We start from the raw sequence: 13,557 nt of genomic DNA, 5'->3' as shown, positions 1-13,557 counted from the left end.
AAAATTAAGTTTCCAAGCAAGTATGATGTCACACAGATCTCCACTCCTAGAACTCAGGTTCTTAATCAGCTGGTAGTGAAGCAGAGTATATTTATAAGATGGAAAACAAACTGGGTCACTCTACAATGAATTCATTGTTCAAATACTGGATGACTGTCTTACTTTCACTTTTACTTGCTGGCACAACTGGGCAAATTTCCTACCAATTCTTCACCCAAAACTATCAAATTGAAACAGTATTTGTATTTCGACCATTTATTTCAAATACACATATCAGAAAATGCTGACCAACCCTGACCACATCCGAAAAGGTTGAGTAACTACCTCTAAATAATAGCTCTGCTATTATTTAGCCAAACTTAGTCAAGGTTTTCATTGGTGAAACATCAACAAAAAGGCATCCTGAGTCCTGAGAGCTGGGATTTGGACCAGCAGTAGCAAGACTGATGACTCTACTCTTCCAGGAAGACTTTAGATGTTGGAACATCGCTGTGAGAATTTGATTGCATTCAGCCACAAGAGTATTAGTGAGGTCAGGTACTGATGTTGGATGATCACTTCTACATCACAGATTCCACTCCAACTTATCCCAAAGGTATTGGATGGAGCTCCATCACTCCAGAGAACACAGTTCCACTGTTCCACAGCCTAGTGCTGGGGGCTTTATACCCCTCTAACCGATGCCTGGCACTGGGCTATTGCGTATTGTGATCTTAGGCTCATTGACAATGCATTTCTGTGGCATGTATAAAAGCTATGGTTGCACAATTGAACACCTGTGCTAGTAATAGGATGTACCTTAAAGTAGCTGAATCAAAGGTGTCTGGATACTTTTGGACATATAGTGTTTACAAAGGCCCATATCAGCCTAAACCATATGGATGACATAAGGAAAGAAAGCTTGTTTTTGTGTGCAGATGAAGATTGTGTATCGATTTGCTTGAATCTCTTAAAAGAGCTGTTCAAAAGGAGTGATTCATTTGCAAGGCACCTCTGTAGCCTTGTGCAGGCAGCAGGGACACATACGCACAGATGTGACATGAATTTAAATCAAGTCTCGCTCTTCATGCTCTGGTTTGAGATAAAACCGTGCGACAAAAGTCATTTACCAGTAAACTTCCAAGTTGTTTATGTGCAACATCTGGCCTCCGAAAATGACATTTAACAATTTGACATGCTTCACATGTGTCCTAAGGCACAGCTGTTAAGGCTGTGAGGGAACTGCCGAGTCATTCAGCAAAGCCCAATATATTTAAACTGTCAGGCTTCGCAGTCATAAAACCCTTATTTTGCTGTCCTTTTGGGACGAACCCGAGCGACCATACCCCCCTGACTCAGCAAATGTTTTATGCACTTTTCATAGAGCCTTGAAGTTACTCCTATAGAGAGCGGGAAATATTCAGGACACAATGACCCGGCTCGATTCACTCTAGCTCTATTCATTGATTACAGGGGTCGTGCTTGCATCCTCAAGTTTCTGTCCTTACTCGCTCTTTATTGAGGCTTCACAGGGCATACAAGGCTCTTAAATAAACCATATAATAAGACCTGTAAAAATAATGTAGCTACAAAGAGCGAAATGTATAACAAAGCTGAATGTCCAGTTTTCAAGCACAGCAGTTTGGATGACCTTGAGGGTTTTATAGCGAATATATTCAGTCTGTATTTCTGCACAGGTGCATGCACAGTGTCAGACTGAGGAACAAATCCATGCAATGAAACCACCTACCGAGACAATTAGGCATTAAATGACTGACATCCTTATGAATGACCTTGCGTTTTCCACAATAAAAATTATTGCCAATGACAAGTTTAATAGTTGTCATTAATCCAGTTGGCATGAATCAATCAATAGAATGGAGCTGATCTGGTAAAGGAGATAATGGATCAAGTGGGATTGTGCTGCAAATATTGAACTATATCTATCTATATGTTGGCCTAAACATTGAGTGTCACTCTCTATATATCATCTGAATCTCATAAGAAATGGATTGCATGACTCAGGCACTCTCACAGCAGGGTCTTTTACAATAGAATTTTAAATATTTGCTTGCTTCAGATTGTGGTGGGTCTGCATATTTTCTTTGTAGCATTATTCTGGTTTATGATAAGCCTTTTTAAAATGTTTGCTTTGCATTCCACTGCTCTGATACATTCTGATGCATAGACTTACATGTCAAAAGTTTGTAGACACCTGCTCAATCAGTGTTTCTTCAGAAATCAAGGGCAGTAACAAGAAGTTTGTCTCTAGTCTTCTTGAAAGGCTTTACACTAGATGTTGGATTTGATTGCATTCAGCCACAAGAGCATTATTAAGGTCAGGCACTGATGTTATATGATCAGTTCTGTATCACAAACTCCACTCCAACTCATCCTAAAGGTTGATGGAGTTCCATCACTCCAGAGAACACAGTTCTACTGCTCCACAGCTCAATGTTGGGGGGCTTTATACCTCTCTAGCCAATGCTTGACATTGGACATTGCTCATGTGCAGCTGCTCCAGAGCATCCCATTCTATTAGCAGTGCTTTCTTATGGCGATTATACAAGCTATGTTTGAGCAATTGAATACCACAAGCAACAGGTGCACCTTAAAGCAGCTGAATTCACTCATTAAAAGAGGTATCTGGATACTTTTGGAAATATAGTGTACTTACCTCTTTCAGGCAAAGGAGCAGCAAAGTCATAGTTTGACCGCAATGGATGGTTTATGTAGGACATAAGAAATTACTGAAGGCACCACAAACTACTCAATAGACCTTATTATGGCACCACACAGGCAGCCCATTATGGTCAAACCTTGTGTGTAATAGTGTGCAAATGATTCTTTCCTTTAGGCTCATACATCAATGAGCACAGAGGAAAACACATTGAAAATGAAAGATGAGGCCAAATTGGTGTCATTTCAGCATCTGTCCCTAAGCACACATCGCTGCATACCAAATATGCTAGCTTGGATCTTTGTGTTGATACAGTAGCTCATTTGATAGGCATTGTTATAAGACCATTTTCTATTATACAGCCTACAGGCACAATGTCCTTTAAATAGACTTTGAATGGTCTATCGATCAGTGATAGCAAACAAGTTACAGGGTGAAACTAAAGTGGAGTGTGACAAGAGACATTGACTGGATCCAGGTCTTAAGAAAAGCATACAATATATCCCAAAAAATCACACATCTTTTCTAAATTAGTGAATTCAGCTGCTTTAAGCTGCATCCGTTGCACACATTACTAATAGAATGGAATGCTCTGGAGCAGCTGCACATGAGCCTATCTTCACCTTGCCCTAAGCCAGCAAAGCCAAGCATTGGCTAGAGGGTATAAAGCCCCCCCTGCATTGGGCTGTGGAGCAGTGTAACTGTGTTCTCTGGTGTGATAAAGCTCTATCTTATACCTTTGGGATGAGTTTGAGTGAAGTTTTGTGATCCAGAACTGATCATCCAACATCAGTACCTGACGTCACTTATGCTCTAATTGGCTGAATGGAACCGAATTCTTACAGCAATGTTCTAACATCCAGCGTAAAACCTTCCCAGAAGAGTACAGGCTGTTACTAAGAGGGAATAAACTCTCCATTAATACCCCTGATTTCAGAAGAAACGCTGGATGAGCAGTTGTTTAAAGACTTTGTGCCTAACCACAGCCGCTCTTTGTCCAAATATACTCTCCTAAAACTTGTTTGTGTTCTCCTTATGTACAGACACCCCCAAGATGTCATTGTTGTTTATCATCAGCCTGTCTTGTGTACAACACATTAACTGGGCATGTTGTGCGAGACCTGAGTGATAATTGCTTTCCATATGTTTCTATTGGTGCTCGCTGCCAAACAAAACTGGCTCTGGCCTAGCGCTAACACAGAGACAGATTGACTGATGGATGAGACAGATGCTCCTATACCACAGCCAAGCCACTTTCACCTGGTCGCTTGCTTAGAGATCTGAGTATATCACACAGGCTGCAGCTAAATGGTGAACTTTTCATCCAGATAGTGGAAAATAGTTTGTTTGAACTATTTATCGTGAAATTTAAAAGACAAAGTTATTGTTTTCCTGTAACCTTACCTTCAAATGTAATGACTTACCTGCCTCTAAAATGTCTTATGGGGTTTGATTATACTATCAAAACTATACTAAACAATATCATGTTTCAGCCCCCCACCACGCCCACCTATCATTGAGAGAAATCGCTCAGCTATCTCAAAGACCTTCCCTGATACTGTGTTTCACTTAGAAATACATCACACTACAGAAACAAGCACGAGTTACTAACTTTGAACTCTCATTATTCAGTTATTGATCTTGAGGCTTATTACTCTGTAGTAATATATATAGTATATCTCATATCTCATTATGAGGAATGGCAGTCTCAATCTGCCCACAGTTGCATGGGGTTTAAGGGGTTAAATATCTAAAAGTATGTTCAGAACTGTAATCGTATTATCATGGTAAGATGTCTATGGTCTTTATTTATGCTTTGGAAACCACAGGTGATGCGACGGATGGTTAAAGCTGACAGACTAGGTGTGGTGTGAGGAATATTAAACACTCCTGCAGAGTGTGAAGTGAGAAATTCATATCACAAGTTAACAAGTATATCTCCACACCAGCACATGGTAACAAATGACCCACCCATAAGACCCTTCCTGATGAGCCAGAATAGGTTTGTGTCATGTTGGCAATGGGAAAAGTCGGGATCTGATATATCATCGGTGTCGGGACAAAATGTTGTATCTCCAAAAGGGTAATTTTACAGGAGAAAACTTTTTTTTTAAAACTTTGAATGGGAGTTAATGGAACCAGAGTTTTTTTTAATTTTGGAGCATTTCTATTGGTCCATTCATCATGAAATTTTAATACGACGTATATACAATGCTGCTATTTTCAAATTATATCAAAAAATGAAAAAAGACAAAAATGAACATACCCTTTTTTCCCTGACAGCAACGATATAAGAGCAAAAGTCTGACCCCCTAGAAAAATGACATTGTGTTGATTCTCAAAGTGAAAGTAAGTTAACACACCCTCTACAGAGAACAAAGTTAAATGTGATCTTCTGCTAATTTTAGTGCACAACTTCTTTTTATTTGTTGAGTTTAACATATTGGACAAAAAAAAATAAAACATTCGCTGTAAATGTAGGTTCCACATTTACTGTTTTATTTTTTCCAATACGTTAAATTCAGTAAATAAACATTTGCAGTGGTGCGTTAAAATGTGCAGAAGTGTGTTCTCTGTAGAATTGTGTTTTCCCAACCCTGGTCCTGGAGGCACACTGCTCTGCACATTTTAGTGCTTTCCCTGCTTTAACACACCCACTACAACTCAGTAAAGGCTTGTTAACGAGCTGATTTGTTGGATCAGGTGTGCTGGGAGCTGTGGAAGCTCTTAAATGTACAGGGCAGCATGCCATCAGGACCAGGGTTGTGAAACACTGCTGTAGAGGATACGTTAACTTATTTTCACTTAAAAAATCAATAAAGCATGTAATTTGGCCTAAACTTGTGCATATCAGTGCATACACCCATTCATATGAACAGAAAAGTGCACAGGCAAATAGCAAACATTACAACAAATATTTGTAGTAATTTAGGGGTTAAATCAGTGCCCCTCTGTTCAAGTAGTACAGCCCTGTTTGCTGATTGTAATTGGTCAGCTAATGAGTCTCATAGAGAGATTAGCCTGTTGACAATCAGCATGGCAGTGTGAATCGGTATGAAAGTGTTCTACAGAGTTTCAGAATTGCTAACCAATATAGCAGTTTTCATACATCATACATCTCATGAACATAAACAGCAGTGGAAAAAAGCAAAAACAGACTGTTGCTGAGATGATTTGAATATACTGGATCTATGTTTTAAGTTCGATTATAGACTCTATTTGTTGTATTTGCACAGTAATAATAATTTTAAAAAAAGGGAAAAACCAAGCTGGCATTGAGAAGGTGAAAAAACAGCACTTGATGAGGATGCAGTGAAATTCTCCAAAATGTAGGGTATAGCCTAGCAGGTGGGCAACGAGAGATGCTGACAGGAGCATTTAGTTAGCTTATAGAATATTTATAATTATGCATAATTATGTGACGTTTAAGATAAAAACTTTCTCCAATGTTTATTTTAACACTGGCTGGCCAGCTTGGTTATCTCATTATAGCAAATAAATCAGAGCAGGCCAGACCATCCAATGGGTTTTAAGGGTGTGTGCTCAGGGCCCAGCCACTGAGGGCCCTGACGAGCAGTTATTACAAAATTTACACAGCTGTCTGGACCGGTGGAACTGCACGAGCAGCCAGAGACATTATGAAGGAGGAGACAGGCCACTGAATGGGAAAGCTTGTAACGTTCAATATGCTTATGTTTATAAGAAAAGTCCTGCCCTTCAATAAAATGGGTCAGTCAACTTGCTGTTTAAGCCACAAGCGGGAAAAGCTCCCCCTCAGTTGTGGAGATATGTGCATGTGCATTATACAGAACAAGCTGAAAGAAACATGTTTTTGTTATTTGAGCCAAACACAACAAACTATTTATTATTTATCTTATTTATAAGAGGTTTTGAATATGTTTTTCAAAACGGTAATGTAGCTTTGAAGAAACAGGAGTCTGGTCATGTGTGACTAGAAATAACTGCTTGGGGGTGTTGCAAAGATAGTCATTAAGTGGACAGACTTTCCTATAAGGACTCTGTAGCACCACAGTGAAATAATTAGCTAATTTCTAAGTTTGTGTTAAGCCAAAATACTGACACTCTCCACATCATTAGTGAACATCTGCTTCATTTTCTCCTCCAATCAGTCATTCAGCTGTCTGCCCGATGCCTCAGTCTAGTTTTCAGTGTTTTTAGCTGCAAGCCAAAGTTTCCTGTGAGTGTATTCTGAATTTGGACCTCTAGACATTAAAATGATGTGCTTGAGGGATTTGTAAAAGCGAGACCCCATACCTCAACAGAGTAGAGCAAGGGTAAACAACTCTGGTCCTGGAGGGCCGGTGTCCATCACAGTTTGGTAGCTCCCTTACTCAAACACACTTAAAAAACCTGCCAATTAATAGATGAGTTGAATCAGGTGTGTTTAAGTCACCAAACTGTGCGGGACACCAGGTGTCCAGGACTAGAGTTGTGTACCGCTGAAGCAGAGGATGCCCAATTTTCTAAAGCTAAACACAAAAAAATGTTGCTGTGTCCTTGTCAGCAGCAGTGGTCTGCAGACTGTCTAATTTTGCGCAGTCATCAAAGGTCATCAAAGGTAAGATATAAATGGTGAATAAACATTTTTCATACCTGCAGTGGCAATGTGCTTTGGTGTAGGATGTCAGTGGTTAGGTTTTTAGGTTTTCCTCATCTCTGTTGTTATAGCTCAGCTGTCTGATACAGTAGGTTGAAAACCGTACTGTCTGGCAACTTGCTATTTTTTTTATGCAACTAGGGAAGGTCAACATAGTTCCCTCTAGACTAAATGGATGAGAAGATAATAACAGCATTAGCTTAATAATGCCACACACAATTAGTACAGTTTAGTACAGTTTGAACTTTTATTTTAAATGGAAACCAAATACAATACAATTAATTTAACTTTACATCAGGCCACATTAGGAATAATAAATTCAAGAGGCTTGTTTCTATGACTGTTTATGTGAGTAGGCCTACTGTATTAGAACATATTTTAAATCCATAATGCATTGTAGGCACACATGGGCTTGAAGTGGAGCAGGGGGAGAATGGAGAGTAGAGAGGAGGATGGAAAGAGATAATGATACATTCAGATTTCCTGATTTATAGCTTTGCAAACAGACAAAAAAAGGTTCCAGGTACCAAGGTTGTAGGCCATTGGGCCCACCAAACATTTGTGCCCAGTGGCATTTGATGATCTAAAATTAGTCTAGGCAATGAAGAAGATCGAAATTTTCAGATTTTATAAAAATCTAACCTAATTTGAAGAAGACAACACATGTTAATATTACATTTGTTTTGATACCGGGTTTCAAGATGATACATGAATACAGTTAGACTTCATGCTGTTAAATGTGTGATGGGAATGGTTTCCACAGTTCTAACGCAATCCATCATATTTCTAAAAGTGATAACCACAAATGTAAAAAAGCTGCACTGTGCCAGCTTGAAGAACTGTAAAAAAATGGTTTGGTTAGCCTACTTTGGATGTTTGGTTACCTAAGCTGTTTGAAGGTTTGGCAAGGTTTTAGAGTCAAATACAATAATGATGGTCGAAGAGTGGTAGACTGACTCAAATATGCTCATTTCTGACAACATCAAATGTATCAGTTAGCAGAACGAGTCTGTCTGACTCTTATTGTACCACTGTAGAGTTTCAAAAGATAGTCTGCTAACAGTTAAAGCATTTGCAGATAATCTGTCTGCCTTAATGCTTCGAACGACTTATGGATAGAACTTCTGTTGAAGCGTAAACAGACAAATGTTGAATGCAGAAAACGTCACAATAGAAATGTTGGAATAAATAAATATGTAAATAGGAAATTATTATTTACTGGGATGCTTGACGGCTTTTTTGCCAATATTTGTAATCAGTCTGTCAACAGAAACCTGAATGTGTGTGAGAGAAACACTTCAGTCAGAGGATTCAATTTATAGCCTACACAAATTAACATTATTTGCACTATAAAGTCTTTTCACTGGCATAAACCTGTAAAGCATCATTATATGTTTAAAATAGAAATCTGACTATGACTTTTTAAAACCAGTGCTAAGGCTTAATGTAGAAATCTGGCTTGTTATCACTTTTCTTAAACCAGCGCTAAGGCATGATTTATTAGCGCCAAGCTAGTGTGGTTAGCTCAGCACTCAGCACTATGTTCGTTTAGTGATCAGCTCTAGTTTAAATACAGACACTTTAAGCTCGTAACAGACATGCAAGTAACATTTTTTACTTGATATGTCTCAGTTTTTTAAGTAATTCCTTCAGTGAAGGCTTGAACTCAAAGTCTGTCTTTTATTATTAGAGCATTAGCCAGTTAGCTTTCTACCAACCTGCCTACTCTACTGAGGGCAGAATATATCCATTTATAAAGAGAATATAATGTGTAAAACAGTTTAAGAGAGTCTGTCAACTAGCAATTCATCATCTGGTTGGATTTTATGGGCACAGATTTCAACAAAAACAGCTGCGCTTTTTCAAACAGTGATTAAGAAGCCACGTTCACAGAGTCTTTGAGAGGTTTATATTTGTAACACCCCATTCCTCATTATACTTTTAGCTCCACTCAGTTGTAGTGATGGCCACAAACTGTATGTTGTCCCAAACGCCTCAGAGACATTTTATACAAACTGTAGCATGTTGAAGAAATTTTATGCATGTTAATTCTGGGTTATTGTTCTCCAGCATTTATTTTCTGGGTTCATTCTGACAAAGACTCTTATTGTGAAGATTGTGAAGGTGGGGCTATATCCTTTGCTGTGCTTATGTGTTACAACAAGAAGAACTGTGTCAGTGGGAGCTCAGAAGCGAGAGAGTATAGATGTGTGCTAATGCTAGAGCTAGCTGTAAAGCCTAAAGCCTTGATTTCTGTACGGCATGGCTGAGGCAGACCGCAGCCATTTAGCAAAGCGCAACAACTTGTGCTTAAGCTGTGTGTCTTCTTTCCTAGCAGTGAACACTACAGTACATTACACATGAAACCATAACAACAAATAAGTAAGATATGATGGCCATAATCTGGAAAAACAGTGTTACAGATAGGACAGTCTCAAAATAAAGTGTGACCAAAAAATAGTTTGTAGAATAATCTTTTAATATCTATGTGAAAAATGTGGTGACATGTTCATTTCTATTTTATATCTTCTAAATCTGCCCCCAGAGCATCAGTAAGAATATGAAATGTCCATCAAGTGCAAGTCCACTGTCACTTTGATTGTTAATTTCGAAAACAGTAAATAAAAGATGGTGACTGTCAAGTAATCAGCTCAAACATGGGACCATTCTGAAATCCAATTAGCAGTTTTTCACTGTGTCTCCATCACCGCTGATTGATTGTAATTTACATCTTCTAATGAGTTGATTTGTGTAACAGATGACAAATCTCAGTTAAACTCATTGCTGAAACACTGGCACTAATACGTATTGAGTCTAATGTTCCTGGGCTGTTTACTGATTAGAATTCTGTAGGCCTCTCTTAATCAGATGTTATCTTCATCGGGCTGCAGACTAGAGGTCCACTATGAAGAATATATTTTCTTTTATGTGCAGTAAATCTTGAAAATGCAAAAATGTTCTGCGCAGCGATGCTGTGACAGGCCAGCTATATCAACTGCCAAACTGTCTGACATCTTGTCCGAGCCGTTTTGGAACACTTCCTAACAGAGGTGACGTATTGCCCATCTCCTGACATAAAATTGCTACTTCTGAAATAGTTTACTTTTTCATTTCCCCACCAGTCTGTAGCTCTCAGCTGTTTCCTCTAAGTAGCAGGGGTATGCGGTTCGGAGCTTTAGTGCTTAGAGTTCAGACGGATGTTCTATCAAGGATTTAGCCCAGCCTATAAATGGAGTAGCCCTCTGTTCTGCATAACTGCCAAAAGGGTCACAGAGCTATTGGAAGTGACCGCTCTCTCTGCTGACTCAAAAGGCCAGAAATGCAGTTCTTTGCAAAAAAGCGAGAGCTTGATTGAGTTTTCGTGTTTGCCATTCCATGAAAATCAAAGAAGGTCATGCCTAGTGTTTAAAGAGAACCGAGAATCCTTTGCTAAGTGGAAATTCACTGTATTGACAGTGACTTTAGATGACAGGATGCTTCTAATTATCAAAGTGACTTCTTGAAGCAGAAAACTAAAGTTGGTTCTGGTGATAAAAGACCATAAGAAATATTTTGTCTTGGGCAAATGTTCTCATTAACAAGTGAAGAAGGGCTATTTGTACATTATTAGCAATTCAAAGATGGACAGAGTGAAATAGTCAAATTGCAAATAAAGTCTGAGGGCAAATACAGCCTGTCAAGATGTGATATGCTAAAAAGCAGAGCGAGGGTGATGTAGGAGACATGCCAGAAATGTTTACTAAATTAAACATCATCTCAGAAGCACTGGGCATTTTTATATTCAAATCCAACACTCAATGTCATCTTCATTTGAACTGCATCATTTAGTTTTCCATTAATGCAGGTCTGAGGAAAAAGATTAATTTGTTTTTCATTCTAATCTTGATCATTTATTTTTTAATTCATGGACAAACACCAACTAAACTGAAACATTTGATCAGTTATAAGTAATAATGAGCGTCATTTTTAGAACGGTAGGGATGTGAGGGTTGTGGGTGCATAAATTAGTTCGCATCTATCAACTATGTCACATGTCAGCACATACTGTCAGTGCATTTTGTGTTTTTTTTGGTTTTCTTTATTTGATGTGTGAGAACACCAGGGACACATTTCAACAAACTCAGTCTAGGTTAGGCAGGTAAATGCAGTAATTATTAAATATAATAAACCCGGGTGGCGGGAAGGGCGTGATCAAGCAGAGCCGAGTTAAAAAAAAACAAGATTTGTTCCGTTTGTCATGTAAGAGTTACATGTAGAAAGCATGCTTAATTTGAGTTGTAATAAAATAAAATAAAAGCTCTGCACTTGTCTGTCCTAATGTCGACCACCCAAAAAATGAAGTAAAACCTGATGCCAGTAAAGTTGCAGTCAATACGTTTAAGCTGAGGTCTTCAAATCCAGACCTTGAATCCAGTTACATTAAATGTGTTTGTAGCCATTTGTTTGACACTTCTTTAATTTTGGAATGCAAAAGGATGTAGTTCATAAAAAAGATGAGTGCTAGAATTACTTGTACTGAGTGCTGATTGGCTGGCATTACTGCTACTGAGTGCTGATTGATTATCATTACTGCTACTGAGTGCTGATTGATTATCATTACTGCTACTGAGTGCTGATTGGATGGCAAGCAGATCAGCTCAATGGCTGAGTAAAGCAGTTCATGCTCACTGGTGTCATGAAAATGCATAAGACACTGTTAGAAAGTCATATAACTGGCATTAAAAAGTGCTGAAAAATATGACAGCAGTGTTGCTACAAAATTAGTGCATTTTCTATATAAAAATGCTAAAGCATTGACAAACTTCATAGGAGCCCATTCATTTTGGACCCACTTGGGAGTGCACTCTAGTATCAGACAAACCCACAAAAAAATATGGAGTGACAATTCTCATTAAAAATGCTCTAGTGATACCTACTAGTGATTACAAAATAAACAGCTTGAAACTGGATTCAGCTTCAGCACAATTGTCGATTCAAAGACCTGTTTTGGAGATACAGTATGCTCAAAAGATCTGAGATATTAGCCAGACCAGAGTTGGGTCCAGATCTAAAATTGCATAGTTATTTTGGTGCATTTTGGACCAGGAACATTTGGTTTTCCATGGGTCAAGCTGGCTCTTGATAGCCTAATGGCACTTGAAAATGTCTCGTTTACTTGACACTTATATAAATGTTCCTTGATGGTTTTTGCTTTGGGTGTACATTGCTCGGGAAACCTTTATATTATATGGAGGTTCTTAAACTTTAAAAAGTGTTCTTCACTCTTTTAGAAAAATGTTCTTTAAAGAGCCATGCATCTAAAAGTACAACAGTATTTGTCCTTTAGCTAAAAAAAATGTTTTGGTTCTCAACTTAAAGCTACACTATGGAAGCTTTAGAGATTTGGGGACCTCTCTGGTGGAAATGTGTAATAGCGCACAATGTACAGGTCAACATTTGTAACACTGGTTGTGCCTCAGACCCCTTCTCCGAGTGGATGAAAGAGAATTTAAAGAGAACTCGAAACTTGGTGATGGACGTGTCTTCTGAGGATGTAAGTGAATTATCTACTCTTATCATCATATCTTCATCAGTATAATGTTGATCTTGTGTTTGAGGGCTAAACATTGAGCCAGACCTTTTTGTGTCTGGGCGAGCCTATGTGATGTTAACATACACAAATACGTGAAGATGTATGACGAGGTCCAAAAAACTCCCTCTAAATCCAATTCAACATATTCAACACATTATTTTTTCAGGCTTTGCAGAGTGACTTGCAGCAGCACATGCACACCGTATTTTATTATGTTACATTAATATGTTTTTTGTTTCTCCTGACTTAGCAATGCTACTGCTTTCAGTTAAAAAGTATTGTGCAGCTTTAACTTTGTCACCTCATAGCTCATATTTCTGCCGTCTCTTCAGTCTCACAATGGAGATTTCTAAGCACTGTTTTAGAGCAATTTTCAGTTTTTAGTCCATGTCATGTAGTCAAACTCTAAAAGCACACAGTTTACAATAGAATACTTCTAAGATCATGAATCTTTATTTGTACTATAATACTCTGCCCCAAGGACATGCTTATTACCTTACCATGCAAAGCATTTTCCTTCCAATGTCCTTCTTCTGTTTACAGCTCAGTGCTGGAACAGTGTTGTCACTGTGTTCAGTGTCCTTCCTCTATAGGGGGCAGTTTGCTCACAAAAGCTCAGCAGTGACTCATTTTTTATTGTGAAATGCAGGTGCATGCACTATAGCAATGCAGCCTTTGCTTTTATGTCCTCTTCGCATCACCTGTGTC

The sequence above is a fragment of the Colossoma macropomum genome, unplaced genomic scaffold, assembly GCF_904425465.1.
Source record: "Colossoma macropomum unplaced genomic scaffold, Colossoma_macropomum, whole genome shotgun sequence".
NCBI classification, from domain to species: domain Eukaryota; kingdom Metazoa; phylum Chordata; class Actinopteri; order Characiformes; family Serrasalmidae; genus Colossoma; species Colossoma macropomum.
The sequence above is the reverse complement of the archived record's forward strand: the minus strand, read 5'-3'. Positions refer to the sequence as shown.